The following is an 18,083-nucleotide window of genomic DNA, read 5'->3' as shown; positions in this document are numbered from 1 at the left end:
TGCAAGGAATTCCAAACTCCACTTTGGGAACCTGTGTATGGTGATTAAGGCAGTCATCATTCTTACAGCAAAGAATTTTGTGGATGATCTGCATGGCATTAGACTGGAGATGAAAGACTACAAGTACCCAAACATCTAGATCATGTAATACATCTCTGTTTCAAGGGAAAAGACAGGAGAAGCATTTCAGGTAGTTGTACTGAAAATGAAAGTACTCAATACAGAAAAGATAGAAGGAAAGTTTACAGATGTATTTCACAGTGTTAACAGGTTTGTAACATTTCTGACAAGAGAGATGATGTTTTTATCAAGGAAATGTATCAGGCTCTTAATTGGTGGCTATACCTTTTAACTAATTCTTCCTATCTTTCAGTGTACGTTTTTATCTTACGAAGCCTTTTTTTTTTTTTTTACCTGCTGTTCAGAAAATATTGCTCACGTGTATTTCTTTGAATTGGGATCCTTTATGCATATTCAAATTGTGTGCACACTTGCTGTGTGTTGGTGTCTGCATACAGATAAGGGTGAAGTACAATTTCATCTGGATGCCTTTTGCAATAGCAGAAATATGCATCACTTTACCTTATGCCATGAAATGCAAAAACAAAATACAAAAGGGGAAAAAAAAAAAAGAGCAGTGTTTGGCGTTGTATTCTCAATTCATTCTAACTCCTTGTCTCCTAGTAGGAGGAATTCTGAAGGGGAGGTAAAGGACAGCTAGTGAATATGCATATAAACAAAACACACATACAGAGGAAATGTCTTAATTTCTTTCTTTTAGGCACTTTATAGATGTAGACTGGCAATGTGAGCACGCTCACAAAGCTCTGCCATACTCAATAAGTGGAAGCTGACTTCAAAAACAAATTGCCAAAGAACAAAATATGCACAAGATTCAACAAAGATATGGGACTGCAATAGGCAGAACATCCTGTCAAATACACAAGAAGGACAACTGGAAAGTCAAAAGAAAATCTATTAAGTGGTATCAAGAAACAGTTAAGACACCCTTTGCTCCCTTTGGAGGGAGACAGGCAAAGAGAAGAGGAAATACAGAAGAGGAAATACAGAAGAGGAAATACAGAAGAGGAAATACAGAAGAGGAAATACAGAAGAAAAAAACAAGCCTGCTTCAGTTCTTCTGAACTCATCAAATGGCTCTCTCTCAAATTTCACACTGATCTCAATGACTGGATCAAAAGCCCACACAGCCATCAGTGCCACCATCCTTCTGGTTATGTGCCTTCCTAGCTAAACCGGAATATTATTGTTAGACTCATATTTTCATATATGTAGTGATAATGATGTAAGTTCTAACAATTAGCACAGGCTGTGTTGATAGTGTGTTGATTTGCCAATTGAATTTGTCCAGTTTTTGCATTAGAATTTAAAACTGGCCTGATTTGACAGTTTTCTAAACACTCCCTTCCATTACAGTAATCTGCAATTTCATGTATCAGCAATCTGATTTCACACAAGTGTGTACATACATACATACATACCTCTACATACATACACATGTATGTATATCTACGATTATCACAGAATCATAGAAAGTTAGGGGCTGGAAGGGACCTTGAAAGAGTCGAACCCCCCTGCCAGAGCAGGGTCACCTACAGCAGGGCACACAGGAATGCATTCAGGAGGGTTTTGAATGTCTCCAGGAAAGGAGACTCCAAAACCCCCTGGGCAGCCTGTGCCAGTGCTCTGTCACCCTCGCAGTGAAAAAATTCTTCCTCATATTTATACAGAACCACCTATGCTCCAGTTTATAACCATTGCCCCTTGTCCTATTATTACTTACCCCTGGGAAAAGCTTTACACTGTCCTCCTGGTACTCACTCCTTACATATTTATAAACACTCATGAGCTCACCCCTCATTCTCCTCCAAGCCGAAGAAACTGAGCTCCCCCTGTCTTTCCTCATAAGGGAGATGTTTCACTCCCTTAAACATCTTGGTCTCTCTCTGCTGAACTCTTTCAAGCAGTTCCCTGTCCTTCTTGAACTGAGGGCCAAGAAATGGACACAATATTCCAGATGTGGCCTCAGCAGGGCAGAGTAGAGGGAGAGGAGAACCTCTCACGACCTGCTAGCTACCCCTCTTCTGATGTACCCCAGCCTTCTTGGCTACAAGGGCACATTGCTGGCTCATGGTCATCCTTCCATCCACAAGCACCCCCAGGTCCCTTTCCCCTGTGTTGTTCCCCAACAGCTCAGTCCCCAACCTATATTGGTACCTGGGGTTGTTCTTTCCAGATACAAGACTCTACACTTGCCCTTGTAATACAATTCTCCAGCCTGTCCAGGTCCCTCTGAATGGCAGCACAGCCTTCTGGGGTGTCAGCCACTCCACCCAGTTTTGTGTCATCAGCAGACTTGCTCATAGCACACTCTACTCCCTCATCCAGGACATCAATAAAAATATTGAGCAGTACTGGCTCCAGTACTGATCATTGAGGGACTCCACTAGAAACAGACTTTCAACTGTGCTCCATCCCATTGACTACAGCTCTCTGGCTTCTATTCTTCAACCACCTCCCCATCCACCTTACTACCCAACCATCCAGGCCACACTTCTTCATTTAAGCTTCAAGGATGCTGTAGGAGATGGTGTAAAATGCCTTCCAAGATAGACTATGTCCACTGCTCTGCCATCATCCATCCACTTAGTGGATGGATGGATGGATGGATGGATTACAAACATACACTAGTGGAAACCATCATGGAACAAAGTCTTACACTGATAAAATGTTCATACACCAATATTTGGTCAAGGTGGATGATGACAATTGGCTGTACTGGTTTTGCCTGGGATCAAGTTAATTTTTTTATAGCAGTTCATATGGTTCTATGCTTTGGATACGAGACCAAAACAGTGGTTTGGTCTGTGTTCCAGCTATTGCTGAACAGTTTCATGGCCTTCTCTGTTTCTCACACTGCCCCAACAGGGAATGGGCCTGGAACATACAGAAAACGGGAGAGGACATAGCCAGGACAGGTGACTCCAACTGATAAAAGAGATATTCCATACCATATGATGTTTTGCTCAGGAATAACAGCTTGAGGAAAACAGGAAGAAAGGGGGGCCATTTGGAGTTCTGGCATTTGTCTTCCCAAGCAACCATAACACAGGATGAAATCCTTCTTTCCTGGAAATGACCAAACATCCACCTGCTAATGAGAAGCAGTGAATAAATTCCTTATTTTGCTTTGCCTGTATATATGGCTTTTGCTTTACCTATTGAACTGTCTTTATCTCAAATGACAAGTTTTCCCAATTCCACTCTTCCTCCCCATCCCACCAGGGGGGAGTGAGAAGCTCTGTGATGCTTGGTTGCCTGCAATGGCTAAACCACAATCACAGGAAAAAACAGTAACTCCAGGATGCAATAAATGCTCTGGACTATTTAGGGAGACATGGTTTTCTTTTTAGTAACCACAGGAATACCCCTCTGTCCTGCGACTTCTGGTGAGCAGCATTGCCCTTCCAGGAGATACTGGGGCAGTTCAGTGCTCTAGAAGTAACAGGTTGTGTGACCATGTGGCTCCCTCCATCTATTTAAACTATACAGAAATACAAAATAATATCACATAGTATAAACTGTGATTATTTGTCCGTTTTTTGAATTGCACAAATATGTTACTTATCTTTACATCACTAATTGTCTACTATACTATAGCTGTTAATTCTGAATTATCGGGCAAAGAAGACAGGAAGCACATACAAAAGTAGCAAAGCCCAGAACTTCATAATACAAGAGTATCCTCGTTAGAAGAATGAAGGACAAGAGGGAAAGGCATGTAAGCTGGCTAAAAGCCAGCCACAAAACCTCAAGAAACATATATTCACTTTCCTATGCTCTGGTAACTTTCCCAGTGTCAGTCCCCTCCCCAGGCATTATCTGGTCTAAGGACTGGTAAGTTCACACTGTTGGCACAACTGGTGTGTAAGGATAGGGTGAAGGACAGGGTGAAGGACTTTCTCTTCTGTTTAGCAAAGAGGAAAGGCACTCACTCTGTTGCTGCTCTGAAGGGCTTAATCCAATTTCCAGAAGACATCTAAACCAGCACAACTTTTTGATTTACAGAAAATATACTACAAAACTACAAATGGCTGTAAGACCAGTGCCTTTCAGGAAGCAGACACAAAATTCTTTCTTTCTCTTCCTTCACCTGCAGGAATTTAGGAAAAAAAAAAAAATAACACCCAAAACTGACTTCTGCCATCACTCTCAGGATCATAGATGGTGATTTACCACCAGATGGCATGCAGCCCTAGTAAAAGCAACATCTTATATATATATGTGCAATGGAAGGATTCCAGCCTAGACATGCACATAGAAAACTTCAGCGTTGTTCTTTTCCTGTGTGTGCTTCAAGATGCCAGGCCTGGGAAAGAGAATCCAGCTACTCAGTACTGAAATGTTTGATATCATTGCCTCCATCAACCCAGATCACCTGTCAGACCATGGCTCACCAGTACCCAATCTCTTATATGCTAGTCCATCTAGCAGGAAGATATTTGGCTAATGACTTCAGACTGCACATACTGCTATACACGTAACTATCCCTAATTCCTATAATTATCAGCTCCAGTGATCTACAGAATCACACAATTGTCACACTTGGGAAAAAACTCTAAGATCCCAGAGTCCAAACTTAAACCCAGAAAACCCCCCCCATGCCCACTAGAGCATGTCCTGAAGTGCCAAATCTACAGTTTTTTAATACCTCCAGGAATGGTGACCCCACCACCTCCCTGGGCAGCCTGTTCCAGTGCCTGATCACTCTTTCAGTAAAGAAATTCTTCCTGACATCTAGTCTAAACCTCCCTTGCTGCAGCTTCAGGACATGCCCTCTAGTACTGTTATTTACTTGAGCGAGGAGGCCAGCAACCACCTTCCTTCATCCTCTTCTGAGGTAGCTGGAGAGAGTGATAATATCTCCCCTCAGCCTTCTTTTCTCCAAACTAAACAATCCCAGTCCCCTCAACTTCTCCTCACAGGAATTGCTCTCTAGGACTCTTCTCTGGATATGCTCCAGCAGCTCAATGGTCATTCTTGTAGTTAGATGCCCAGAACTGAAAACCATACTCAAGGTGCAGCCCCACCAGTGCCTAGTGCAGGGGTAAAAAGATATCTCTTCCATGTTAAAAGACATATCTTCTATATGAAAGGAGACTTATTTTACCTACCATAAAAGTATACCATTCCCCAGGAAGGCTATAAGAGAATTATTATGATTTCATTATCCATTATGAGTAGATAAATGAAATTGCTTTGAGTATCTCTCATTTTTCCTTACCAGCTTTGTGTTCTCCCAATTATCAACACATAGTTTCTGTTCACGTTTCTCGCTTGTTCCTGTCAACTGATTCTAGAGAAAAGGGTATAGTGTAAATGTTACAAGAAAAAGATACAATCTTTTCATTACAGTCATTCTGTTTCCTTAACATTCTGTGACTATGGAAGATCTCATGAGTTGTCCCTACTTCTCATGCAGTACCAATTGCTTTCTTATGACAAAAGCCTGGAGCATCTCAATTTTATCTCATGATTTTTTTTCTCATTAAAGATCTAGATTGTGCAAAAAGCATAATTCATGTCCTTAATGCTTGATGACTTTACATCTAAAACTAACAGGAGGAAAAGATATATATCTTTTAGAATAATGTCTGTGTTAATAAGGTATTCAAAAAGGTGAAGAGAAAGGATAAATTGATTTTCCAGAATGAAATTATCCAAATATTACCAGGATCAGGCAACTTCTGTGTGATGTCTGTTACAGCTGATTGTAGAGATAGCTTGATACTACAACCAACTTCTATCAATCCACTTATCAGGTATTTTCTTCTTTTTTTTACATTACTGCAGACATTATAATTAAAATATTCTCACTGATCATTGTAGTTAACTTAGTACTTTTCATATAGTCATTGTCTTTGGAAAATACGGTAGAATGGAAAAAATTAAGAAAGATATGGTTATCTATTGTTTTTTTTTATTGACATCCTTTTTTTTTTTTTTTTTTCCTATTTCTAACATTTTATGCACCACAAAAAGATAAACATTTAATTTTGAATCAGTGGGGTCAACTAGGGCAACATAAGTATTTCATGCATTGCCAGAACCTGGAGGACTTTACCGAGTAAAACCACTTGGAACCATTCCCTTTATGAATTAATTTCTGATGAACTTGGATTCCAAACTTACAAGACTACAGGCAGAAAGAAGAGGAAGACAGGCCTAGATATGGAATATAGTTGAGCTTATACACATAGATGTGTCTGAAGCATCTACATGGAACGACCAAATATGGGAGCCTTTTATTCTTCCACAGCAACAAACCCTGGCCAGATAGGACAATATAGGGCCCAGATGCCCATCTTCAGTCAATTGAACCCTGACCTAAAAGTCTACTTTTAAAGTAGGCTCCGAACTCTTTTCCTGAGATTTTTCTCAGCTAAAAATACAAGCACACTATTTATCAAATACAGATACTGACAATTATGCTGTGGTAAAGGGGAAATCTGACCGTAGTAATTTCTCAGAAAGAAGACCACTACAGATCAAGCCAGCAATAGTCTTTTGTCCTGGCTTGAGCCAGGAAAGAACTAATTTTCTTTTTTGTGATTTTACTTTCAGTTAAGTCTCTTCTAAGTAGCTGCACTTGCTGAAATTAACGACATCTTTCTCAGCCAGTGTCTGCCTGAAATTGGATTCAAAATTCCTCCAGAGTAAGTAAACAGTTCACAGAAAGGATCCTGTTTGCACAGGCAGTTGAGAGAAACCTTAGTATTTGAGACGAAGCTTCAGTAGGATCTTTATCCCTATGAAAAACCTTCATATGGGAAATATGTCAAAAATATTTGCAGCTTCCTTAGCCCCTGTAAACAATATTAGCATGATTGTTGCAACTCCTAAGTGCCAGACAGCAAAAACACAGAGTGGCTCAACCTGCAAAAAACAAATTCAGGTTTTAAGCAACTAACAAATCTGTAATGTCTTTTTGTCACTTGAATAAAAACATAAATGCTAGGAAAAAATCATAGACATGGCTGTGAGGTAAGCCTGTAGTGAACTCATCCAGAACTGTATCTTGTACAGCCCCACTATGCATTCCAAAACCTTACAGAGCTGCAATGTAAATAAATCAGGATTTTAAATGCAGCCATAAAGATTCTTTTAGTTTACTTACTTCTGCTGTTAATTAGTATTTCCGCACACTGTGCAAAAAGAATCTTTGAGTTCATGCTCATCATTTACACAGTAAGCTAGAAGCTGAGTACTAATGGTAGAGACTGACCCTGAGTCAGATATTATACCTGAAAATGACAGTACAATCAATAAAGCCTAATGATGGATAGATGAGAAACAGATTTCACAGATGGTCTCAACTCTTGGATATTTACATGAGAAGCTGATTTCTGGATAGCCATGGACCTTGAAGTAAACCTGCCAGACACGTGAATGCAGCAAAAGTCTGCTGAAAACATGGGCTGGCAAAACGGGAAAAAATTTCTGCACTCGTTCATCAGCTTATTGATGGGACTAAAGAAAACACATGAATCAGCATGCATGTCCAGAAACTATCATCTGGCAATATAACGTTTTAAATCAGTTTTGCATTCACCACAGACAAAAGTTTGGCATGCTCAAAGGCAAGTGCAGATGCCAAGTGTATAAGCAACCTAAGACAACAATTGACTGGCATGCTTAGGCACACTTCCATTTTTTTCTTGGATGGAGAACTAAATGGATTCCTTATTAGCATAGTTTTGGACTCAGCTGAGCAAACAATAACAATAGGTGATGGTTTGGGGTTACTGATTGAGTTGGCTGCAAGCTAACCTATCATTCAGATGCACACAAAAAAATCCTATATACAGACACATAAAGAATCTTTCATAATTATACATACTTTCAAAATATTCCAAAGAATTCAGTGTTGTGTGAGCAACAGCAGCAATTTCAAGAAAAAATGTTAGCTGACCACAAGGAAATATAACCTCAAAACTGAGAAAAATTTAACTATCATTAGGTTTAAACAGAAAATAATAGAGATGGAGAGCACCACACTTAAGAAGAGGGAGGGATATTTTCTTTTATTATACACATCTCATTTCTCTCACATTTAAGAATAACCTTCACTCATGGGAATAGGGGAGCAATGAGAATGAAAATTCCTTTATCCGTAAGGATACTTATACACACTTCCTTTATTGCTCAAAGACTACTGTGTCAAAAAATACAATCTATTCTTCTCATTAAAAGAGTTAAGAGAATGGAAAGGTAGGTGCAAGATGGACAAAGAGGAGAACTATACATACATCATAATTATACAGTTAAGAACCCAATAAGCCAGACACTTCAGAAACAGCATCATTACTCCCCCTAAAAATGAAGGCCTGGTGAGACTCTTGTTTTGTTTTCAGCTATCAGTCAAATTTGCTGTTAAGACAGGATACACTAGCAAAAGGTTATTATAAAGTAAAAGAAAAAAGACCTTTTCCCATAAATGTATGTTTTCCTTGAAGCCTTGCTGGTTTACCTGGTGGGTGGAGGGGGTGAAGTTTCAGTGCTGGTCTGGGTAAAGATGACTTTACCTTTCTTTTGAGAGGATAGAATTCATTATTTCAGTAGCCTTAAGTTTGCTAGAATTCTAAACCTGTTTAGTCTTAACATGAAACCAATTATCCCCCTTAAAAATGTGCTATCTTTAATTGCATTTTCAATTTCTTAATATATGCCCTTGCATTAGAATCTATAAAGACCTGTGCAATACTAGAGTGTTGTCAGAGATTTCAAAGCAATGTTCAGTTGCTTCAAGAACTGAAGCAGATCTACAATGCTTGAAATAATCTTTCTGGAACAGTGAAAGTCATTGTTGATAGATGGAGTAAACTGTTTGCAAAACTTGACTGAAATGTCCTGCTAGTAAGACTACTTATCCTCTAAACCACAGGTTTTTGGGCCTTTTTTATGTACTAACCAGTACCACAATTTAACATCATGACTATTAATGATGCTTTAGTCCAAAGGAATAATAAGCAAGTTACCATCTTAATTTTGTGCTGTAACATACACAAGCTGAACAAGAGTAAAGCATTAGATATTCCTGAATTAAAACGCTGTATTTGTAAAAATAATTTATTTACTTCCAAGTAGAAGGCTATCTGAACACATTCCTTTGAAACAGATGTTCATTTGCTGCTGAATACAGCATCCATAGCATACAGGTGAACATAACTCTAAATTTTGTATATCAAGCTACTATCTTGTTTCTAAGAAAATGGTTACTTGAGAAAAAAAAGTGTAATAAAGAGGTCAAGGACTAACACTTCCATTACTGGGATGTTCTTCTAACTCTCTGCACTTAAGACTGACTAAGGGAACTCCTAGCCCAGAAACTGCCTCTGGGCCATCTCCACCTGAAAGCCACCAGTGAACTCACAGTACATCCATCTGAACACTCTGCTTTGAGGTCCTTCATACATGTGCCCATTACACCACACTGTGGCAATGAGTCTGACAGCTTGAATTCCTCAGTAATGTTTTATTTTATTGGTGACAATTTCACTGAATGTTATCACACAATGAAAAATGGTGAATAAGAAGCCCATCTTCACTTTTTCTTTTTCACATGAAATGTTATTGACTTCTATGACATTACCTATTAGCACCTCTTTTAGAAGATGAAGAGCCATAAGCTGTTTGATCATCTGTTGCAGAAAGTATAGCCCCTCCTTGACACTTTTTTTTTTTTTTGACAGAGAATAATTGTGTCTGTGATACTCAAAATAAATAGAAACATTTTCCATTATATAATTTCTATTTTAGTGCTCTTGGTTCCTGTCCTAATAATTCACAATACTCCACTTTTCTAATAATCACTGAGCTTTTACACACATTTTCAGAAAGTTATATCCAATAGTTCCAGTAGTCCTCTTTGAGGATCCAAAAAACCAGGTTCAAAACCAGAAGACTGAGGCAAGGGCTAGAGCAAAAATCCTTTGAGAAATTACTTGGCATCTACTGAGAATTAAAGTTACATGCCCAGGATATAATGCAACTACCAGTTTCAGTAGCAACTACCATGATTAACTATTATTCAGCTAAAGGTCTCAACTTCCTACTAGCTTCCTAGTTCAAATAACTGAAGACTTCATTGAACAGCAAATTTTCAAGTATCTCTTATCCCAGCAGTTCACTGGTAACCTGTCTCGTTGGGGGAAAAATAACTATTTATTCTTATTCCTTCCCAGATTTTTAACTGTTTGCCTTTCAGACAATAAATACTTTAATAACTTTGAGAAAATTTACCTATAGTTCTCTTGAATGTGTTCTTAATTTATTTTAGGAGAGAAAACCCAAACAACTATCTCCTACAACACTATTCTGGACCTGCTTATAGCACATCATATTAAGGAGTAGGGGATGTAGTAGTGGGCATGTTGAAGCTTTTGACAAATAGATCAGGAATATACCTAAGTTCTCTCTTCTTATTGCTAGAAAGGACACCTTAGTGATATTTGGTACAAGCAACTTGGAAAGTCCACTCCTTTAAAGTAGCTCTTTGAAAGCATTTTCATTGTAAGTGTGTGAGGGAGGGGGAGGAAGCAGAGGGAAACATCCACAAGAATCAAGAACACTCTTCGTAGAACAGAACTTTACAAAGAAGAAATGGAAAAAATAGATGACAACATGACAAAAAGCTTCTGCAGAGGAGGAATTTTTACCTAGAAATTGTGCCTTGTTAGAAAGAACGAAGCCTCAAAAATTATCAAACCACAGAAAAAAAGAGTCAAGTCCAGAACACCAAAAGATCTGAATTTCTGCAACCAGTAAAGGATTGGACAGGAGCTGCTAAGATCATCTTTCACTAGGATTCATGATGGTTTTCAGAATGTCTCATGCTTTTATTATTTCAAACATTCCTTTTCCCTGTCTATTATAGAGTAACTGGAACAGAGTCGCTCATCATCCTTCCTGATCATGCTGGTGACAATGTAAATCAGAGAGTGAGATTCATAAAACCAACAAATAATTCATAGACACATATGAGATAGTTCTGCTCTGTCATTTAAAATGGAATCACCCTTAAAGCATGTATTTTTCATTTGAAGACAGATCACTTATTAAAACCATTAAACAGTCTTGAAAGAAAAGAATATTCCCTCCCCTGCAGAATGTCCAAATTGTTCTTCAGAACTCTTCAACTGTTTATAAAACTGTGTGCTAAAGGCAAAGCATCAAATGCTGTCCTAATATCAGACACATGTATTTTATGATGGCAATGATTAAGTTAGTTGCTATGCACATCATATGAAGCGATTCATATTGCTTACCTCATTCTTCCAAGTAAGAACAGAAATTATAATATTTCTCACCTTTCTTTCTCCAAATTAAGGCTTTACTTCAACAGTAAAGACTGCTCTTTGCTGTTGCATGAGCAACAAACTTGGTTTCATGTTGTTCTATCCTTTTCAAGAAAACTTTTTCTTTAAAATTTTAGAAGGTCTTTTTTAAAGTATTAGGCTGACTGCAGACATCTAGCTCTAAATAGTTCCATTTCTTCTACAGATGGAGCACCCAATATAGGTGACAAAATGTAATTTTTTCCAGTTCAGAAAAAAACAACAGAAGGAAATAAAACAGTGCATAGGAAAAAATCCTAATGGAAATAACGTAGTTTCAAAAGTGACACGATTATTTAAAAAACCAAAAACCATATTAAAGCCAAACAAACTCAAAGTCCTATTGAATTCATCTGTGAGAGTTTGAGGAGCTTGGTAAGCTAATTGATAACAACTTCATCTCACTGGTGATGTGACTTGTTCAAAACATCATGTTTTCTTGGCAAAGAAGACCTGGTTCCCCTTGCTTTTTGGTTACATAGCACATATAGCACTAGCAAGAGCTGGAATTTCTCACGAGCAGCTCTTGAAGTCGAAGAAGAATAATTTCCATGCATTTTGGACTTCCTGAAACTCAAAATGCTGAAAACAAGGTAACTGCTTCTCTGAAGACCATTCATTCAGACAAGTCCTAACCCATGCAGGGAGCATCTGTATTTCTACTTACTGTGAAAAGTGAAGCAGCACACTGTCATTAGTTTGCTTAACCTGACAGGAAAGGGAAGCCCTGATGTCTAAAAGAATAATCACTCAATACTCAAGCTACCAGAGTGAATTTTCTATAAAATGCTAGTTAGAGAATACCAAGAATACCAAGCAGCAGGAATACGCACACCACCATACAGTACGCTTACCTGATACCATCATATATACCACACAGAGATACACAACTAACTCCCCAGCCATAATGTCTATTTTCCCCCCACCAATGCTCACTGGTTTCAAGCCACTACAATGAATCTGGCAGAGTCACATTACGGGTGTCTATAATTGCCTCAAAGAATTGCATATACTAATAGAAAGAGGAGAACATTTTTCACACTGACAAGACCATATGGGTTATTCAGTTTGACCTGTCTTGCACTGTCCAAAGAACTTCCTGGGATGACCTTGCAGTGAACTGAAGGAAGGAGTCTGCAAGACTTGGTGAACTCATAACATGCCTGAAAAAAAATCATGGGAAGACCTCTAGACATCCTTCTCAGTCCATAAAGAACACAGGTCATGAAACAATTAATGTCCCATGAGAAGTAATAATACAATCTCACACTTCAGACAAAAAGACATCTCTGGCCAGTGCCAAGGCACAGTAAATGGTTTTTCAGAACGTGAACCTTCTTTCTAAAGAACAGAGGGCTCAAACGAGAACAAGACAGTGTCAGGCCACCTCTGGACTTCAACAATGGCTGCTACCATCCTCTTTCCAAGACTAGTTACAACCTTCTTTCTCAAATGATTTTGGGGAGTTTGCTTTCTATAGTCGAGCGGGAAATTACAGAAGAAAACTTATTTAAACAGCCAGGTCTTTCAATTTTAATTATCTTTCCCCCTTTGATTCAAATACTTGGAGGTTTTGAAATCAGCACCATATAAAAAAATACAGGTGTCTTCAACTCTTCTAGCAAAATTCTTCATGCAAAACTTCATATTCTGAAGTGTCTAAAGAAATCAAGCCAGGGAAATAGTATTATGCTATGATTTTTCATGTTACATTTTTCACAGATAATGTTGCAAATTAGCTGACAATTCTGCATTAAAAGGAGGGCACTTTATTTTGGGAAAAGTGACAGTTATCTGAAGAATTTGTTTCTAAACTTAAATAAACTGCTGGGCTTAGTATAAACTTAAATATGTGCTATTTTGTCAGTTTTTAAATTTATGCATTTTACAGTTTCTTGAATCTTGAAACTTGCTCCTCAGAACTCCTAATCTAAAAGCTATCTACTTTTTTACAACACAGTGAAACATATTTTTTATGATAATGAGAAGTAATAGTGTTCACTATACAAAATTCAAAATCCATAGATCAGCCCTTAGAAGACACAGAAGCTGTCTCTCCAGGTTTACACAGATGTGATACTATGACCTTTACATAATGGTTTGTAATAAATGTTCATCTTCAGAAACAGTGAATGTTTAATGCACAACCACAGTTAAATAATTTGAGCAATTTTTGTATGATTTATGATGCAATTTCCAAAAGTGATTCCTCAGTTTCAGAGGCTATGTGTTATGTGACAAATCAACAGCAATACTGACTAATATATTAATTTGGAACATCATGGTGAATCTCTTCATTGAAGTGGAAAATAAATAATTAGATGTTCTGTATCCCTGTCAAATGTAACCCTCCACTTATTAGATGAAAGCAGGTAAATTTAACATCAGATTTAACATAATGACAATTTGTTAAGAGAATTTAGGTTGCTAAGATTTTCAGAGACATCCACCTCTAACAGAGAATCAGTAAAAAATATTAATTACAAGTGGTGTAGAAAAAGCTGACATGAAAGGAAAAGTTTAAGAATTAGGATTCTTTCATCTGAGAGGAGAAGTGGAGATGTAACAGAAGACAGGGGAAAACACTTAAAATGGGCATACAAAGAAAAAAGCTTACTCTGCTCATTCTGCAGGAATCCTACTTGGTTTTGGCCACCAGAAGGAATTCTTTCCCAAAAGCTAAAACTCACTCTCTACAGATTTACAGTAAGCACTCCCCAGTGCCAGAGTGTTGAACTTTTAACTAAGATGGAATTTTCTCTGGTCAGATTCCAGTTTGAATCAGACTCTACAGGAATACTAAATTAAGTTAACTAGTTTCACCATGATTTTACCTAGACCAACCATGCCACACAATGAAGTAACAAATCTATCATGGCTCAAGAGAAGCTCCGAAAAGACTTGAAAATATACCAGTATAGTTTTTACAGCAAAAGCTCATGTCCAAAACCCCCTGAACTCCTCAATTCCTTCCCTTTTTTCCCCTTTTATCAAACTTCCCACGTTCCCATACTTTAACAGTATTTTACATGGCTCCCTTGCTTCAACTAGCCATTTGCACTGCTTAAGCTCTCATATGCTGCAAAAGAGCATTTATTTAACACACAGATATGTTTAAGCTCCTTACTTCTAACATGAACTCAGCTTTTGATAGCAACAGCTACATACGACTTGGATGCATTAGCAGAACAGAAAGCTTCTCAGCAAACAAAGCATTTTGCTTCAGTTTATTATAAAAAGGCAAAATTCCCCACTTCACCTCTGCATAGCTTAAGCACTGCTGCATCAGCAGTACTTTTGTGAGTTTAACTGAGATGCCAACATGAAGAAAATCAACTCACATACCCGTTAACAGGACTAAGTACTAAAGCCATAAGCATTCAAATATTAAATCCGTATTTAAAATCTTAAATTAGACCCTACATGACTTCATTAATTGCCTCTTACCAGCATTTTACAAGCAGTACATCCAATTTTACAAAAATATGTTAAAAAGTTAGTAAATAACAGTTTGCAATGACACCTTTTTCTATACTACACATACTCGCTATGCAAATCAAGTTTAAACTATCATGCTCTTAAGAAAAATAGCAATTTTTGGTCACCCATCCTTTTTAAGGAAGTAAGAACAATAGAACATTTTACAATAGATTGGTTTCAAATGTTTAATAAAATTTTGAGTGAAAGCCCAGCGTATTTGAAGCTGACAATGAAAAAATTAACAAAACAAAAAAATAAACCACCAAAGAACAAAATGTACAAGAGTGGGAAGCATTTTAAGTTTGATATATGCTTATACTTCTCTTTCCTCAGCCTCATCTCTCAGCTTAATGCAGTCTAAGTCCACTAATAAAAACCTGAGCATGCATTTAAATAGTCTCCAAGCTGCACTGGGTCATTGACTGTGACAAACCTTAGGAAATATAACTGAGTGTTTATTAAGAAAAGTCCCAATCTGCAAATCACTTGAAGTACAGCTCCTTATAAATGGCCAAAGGACAATCAAAGGCATTACCTGCAGAAACAGATGCATGTTGCTCAATCCAGTCTGCTTTTGAATGCTTCCCTAAATTTGGTTTCAAATTTGGTATAGTATTATTATTATTATTTAAAAACAAACAAACAAACAACCACAAACAAAGAAGGCCCAAAACAAAACAAAAAAACAAAGCCCAAACAAAAACACCCAAAAATATTTTTCTGGTATAATGAAATCAAGCTTGTCACAGTTAAGTTTTTCCTTAGACTTTGCAACAAACATTGTGGGGTTACCTTGGTACTTGAAAATTTGGAAGTACAGCAGAACTGTAGTTGTTAGTTCTTAAGATAGACCACCATTGATTTAACCAAGGGAGTTAGTGCAGAACAATCTCTATGAATGACTTTGACTTATTTGAAATAAATTAAATCTTTCCACTTTCACTCGGGGCAGTTTGCAGTGTACATTCTTTGTTTGGGCTGGTAAGGAAGGAGGCTTTTGAAGGTACAGATTTTTCATTTTGCAGCAAAGGTACCTGGAACAAGTTTGGGGTAGTCTGCTCCCTTTCCATTCCTTAAATGATTTTAGAAGAACTAAGCAAAAAATACACATCTGGCTTACTGTCCTTTCTATAAACTATGAGTGGAGGGGGAACTAAATTGTGAAACATTTAAAGTGGGATTTAATCTCCAACTGTGTTAATGATAATCCATATATTTGATTAAAAATATATACCTAATCCACAAACGTTCAGCTAAAAAGCCCAGCAAAGCCTGATTCAAGGAGGACAGCAGTGCACATACTGTTATATCACACAGCAAACACACTGAACTCTCCGGTGTACTGCTATGCATTTTTCCCCTCTGCTAAGACTTCTTTGTTTGTTTGTTTTTTTTCCTAAACATACCTAAGCTGACACAAGGAGGGAAGCAAATCTCACAGGAGAATAAAACGTGGCCATTAAAGATGTCAACGTAAAGATGCTTTACGGATACATAACCCTACTACTCCGTGACAAATGGCAGCTGAGCACGCAAGAGTGAATGAAACAAGTTCAGGGAAGTGCTGGCAGCACCACTCCTGGCAACCGCGTTGGATACCCCCACCCAGCGGGGCTGCGCGCACAGACACCCACTCGCCCACTCACCCACTCACCTCCCGGCTGCGGGATGCACCCCCGCCCCAGCGCACCTCCCGCGGGCACTCTCTCCCGCTTCCCTCGGCCTCTCTCCTCCGCTGTAAACTTTCTGCCGGCCCCAGCACCGCCAGACCCCGCTGCCGAACCGCAGGCACCGAGACCAGAGGGTCCCAGCGGCACCAACGCCAGCACCACCCGCTGCTTCTCAGCCCTTCCCCGCCGGAAATGGACAAGCCTCGGGGACCCGCCCGAGGTTCTGAGAGCAAAGCGGGTCTCGCCGAATCAACCCTGTGCAACTCGACACCGCGGGTTGCCTCACCGCCTTCCTCCTCGGCCCTTCTACCCTCGGCAAGCGGCAGGAGGATAACTTTTCTCATGGCACTTGCCCTCCTCTCCCGGCACTGGAGCCGGGCCGGGGGCGAGGCGCGTACGGCTCAGGGGTGCGGGTCGGTTACCTGATGTCCCCGCTTGGCTGCAGGGCAGGGCAGAGAATCCCCACGGTCCCCTTCATGCCCGAAGGGCTGGCGAACGGGCCCTGAGGCACAAGACTTCATCCAGCTTCCTCCCCGCAAGCAGCGCCTCCTCCTCCGTCCCGGAGGGGCAGCAGCCCCGGGCGCTGGGCGGGTGCCGCTCTCGCAGCCTCGCCGTGCGGCGGGGAGGGAAAGAGGAACGGGGGAGGGAGGAGAAGAGGCCGAGCAGGGGGCGGGAAATTAGCTCTACCCTCCCCCCCCCGCTCTCTCCCTACGCCGTCGGACGGAGACACAGCAGCCGGAGAGAAGCCCCGTTCCCCCCGCCGCCGGCATCACCCCTCGCCCGGCCGTGAGGGAGGCGGGACCCCCGCCCCAGCGGCCTCGCGGCAACAGCGGCTCGGTGGTTCTGAGAGGGCCCGGCGCTGTACGAGGAGCTCCCTCGGAGCGCCGCCGTCCCCTTCGCCAAGCCGCAGCCCTGTCCCCCTGTCTCTGTCGGTCAGCAAGACCCTGGTACCCATCGCCACGGGCAGGCCAGGGCCGGGCAGGGCAGGGCAGGAAGCACCCGGCGCCTCTGGGGGGCGCCCCCGTCTCGCCCAGCGCTCCACAGAGAGGGCATGGGTGGGGGGCAGCGGCCGGGCGGGGTCCGGTGCCTTGCACAGTGCTGGGCTGGAGCTTGGGGTCGTGGTGGGTAAGAGGGAAGTTTTGGGAGAGTTTGGGAAGTATGGGTTTGGGAGCAGTTTACCTAAAGGGCTCTTAGTGTGTGGTGGGAGCCAGGGCAGGGCAGAGAATGTGAAGGGCGAAAAAGGAGCAGGGGTCAGATGCCTAAGGACGTTTCGGGAATATGGGATTGGAAAGTTTGGGAGAAGAAAAAGGGATCTTGGAGATAATGAAGAAATTGCCCGTGATGGAAAAGAAGACTGACTTGTAGATTGGGAAGATTTATTTTTTTTTTTTTGGCATTTTACAACAAGGGTGCTCAGAAAGGCAGAAGAGTAAATGCTAATGAGATAACTCAAAAGCAGGAAGGAAAAGGTTGTCAGTGTGATGACAGTGGAGGGACAGGGGTTTAGAAAGTGAAG

At 40.2% G+C, this 18,083-nt stretch overlaps 1 protein-coding gene across 3 annotated transcripts in view; it reads right to left on the bottom strand.

Annotated features, from left to right (window-relative positions):
- SGCG (sarcoglycan gamma) overlaps positions 1-17,193 on the bottom strand; it is a 118,019-nt gene extending 100,826 nt beyond the window's left edge. For 2 of the 3 annotated variants that reach the window (XM_071735844.1, XM_071735861.1), the window contains exon 1: positions 16,990-17,193. The gene's annotated coding sequence lies outside the window, so the exon portion shown is untranslated. Of the gene's footprint in view, positions 1-16,551; positions 16,632-16,989 lie in introns of those variants that run through there. The other variant, XM_071735853.1, reaches the window with a different exon arrangement.
- Between the last annotated feature and the right edge of the window lie 890 nt (positions 17,194-18,083).

This window comes from Heliangelus exortis, chromosome 1 (genome assembly GCF_036169615.1).
Source record: "Heliangelus exortis chromosome 1, bHelExo1.hap1, whole genome shotgun sequence".
NCBI classification, from domain to species: domain Eukaryota; kingdom Metazoa; phylum Chordata; class Aves; order Apodiformes; family Trochilidae; genus Heliangelus; species Heliangelus exortis.
This window is presented reverse-complemented; position numbering and strand designations above follow the sequence as displayed.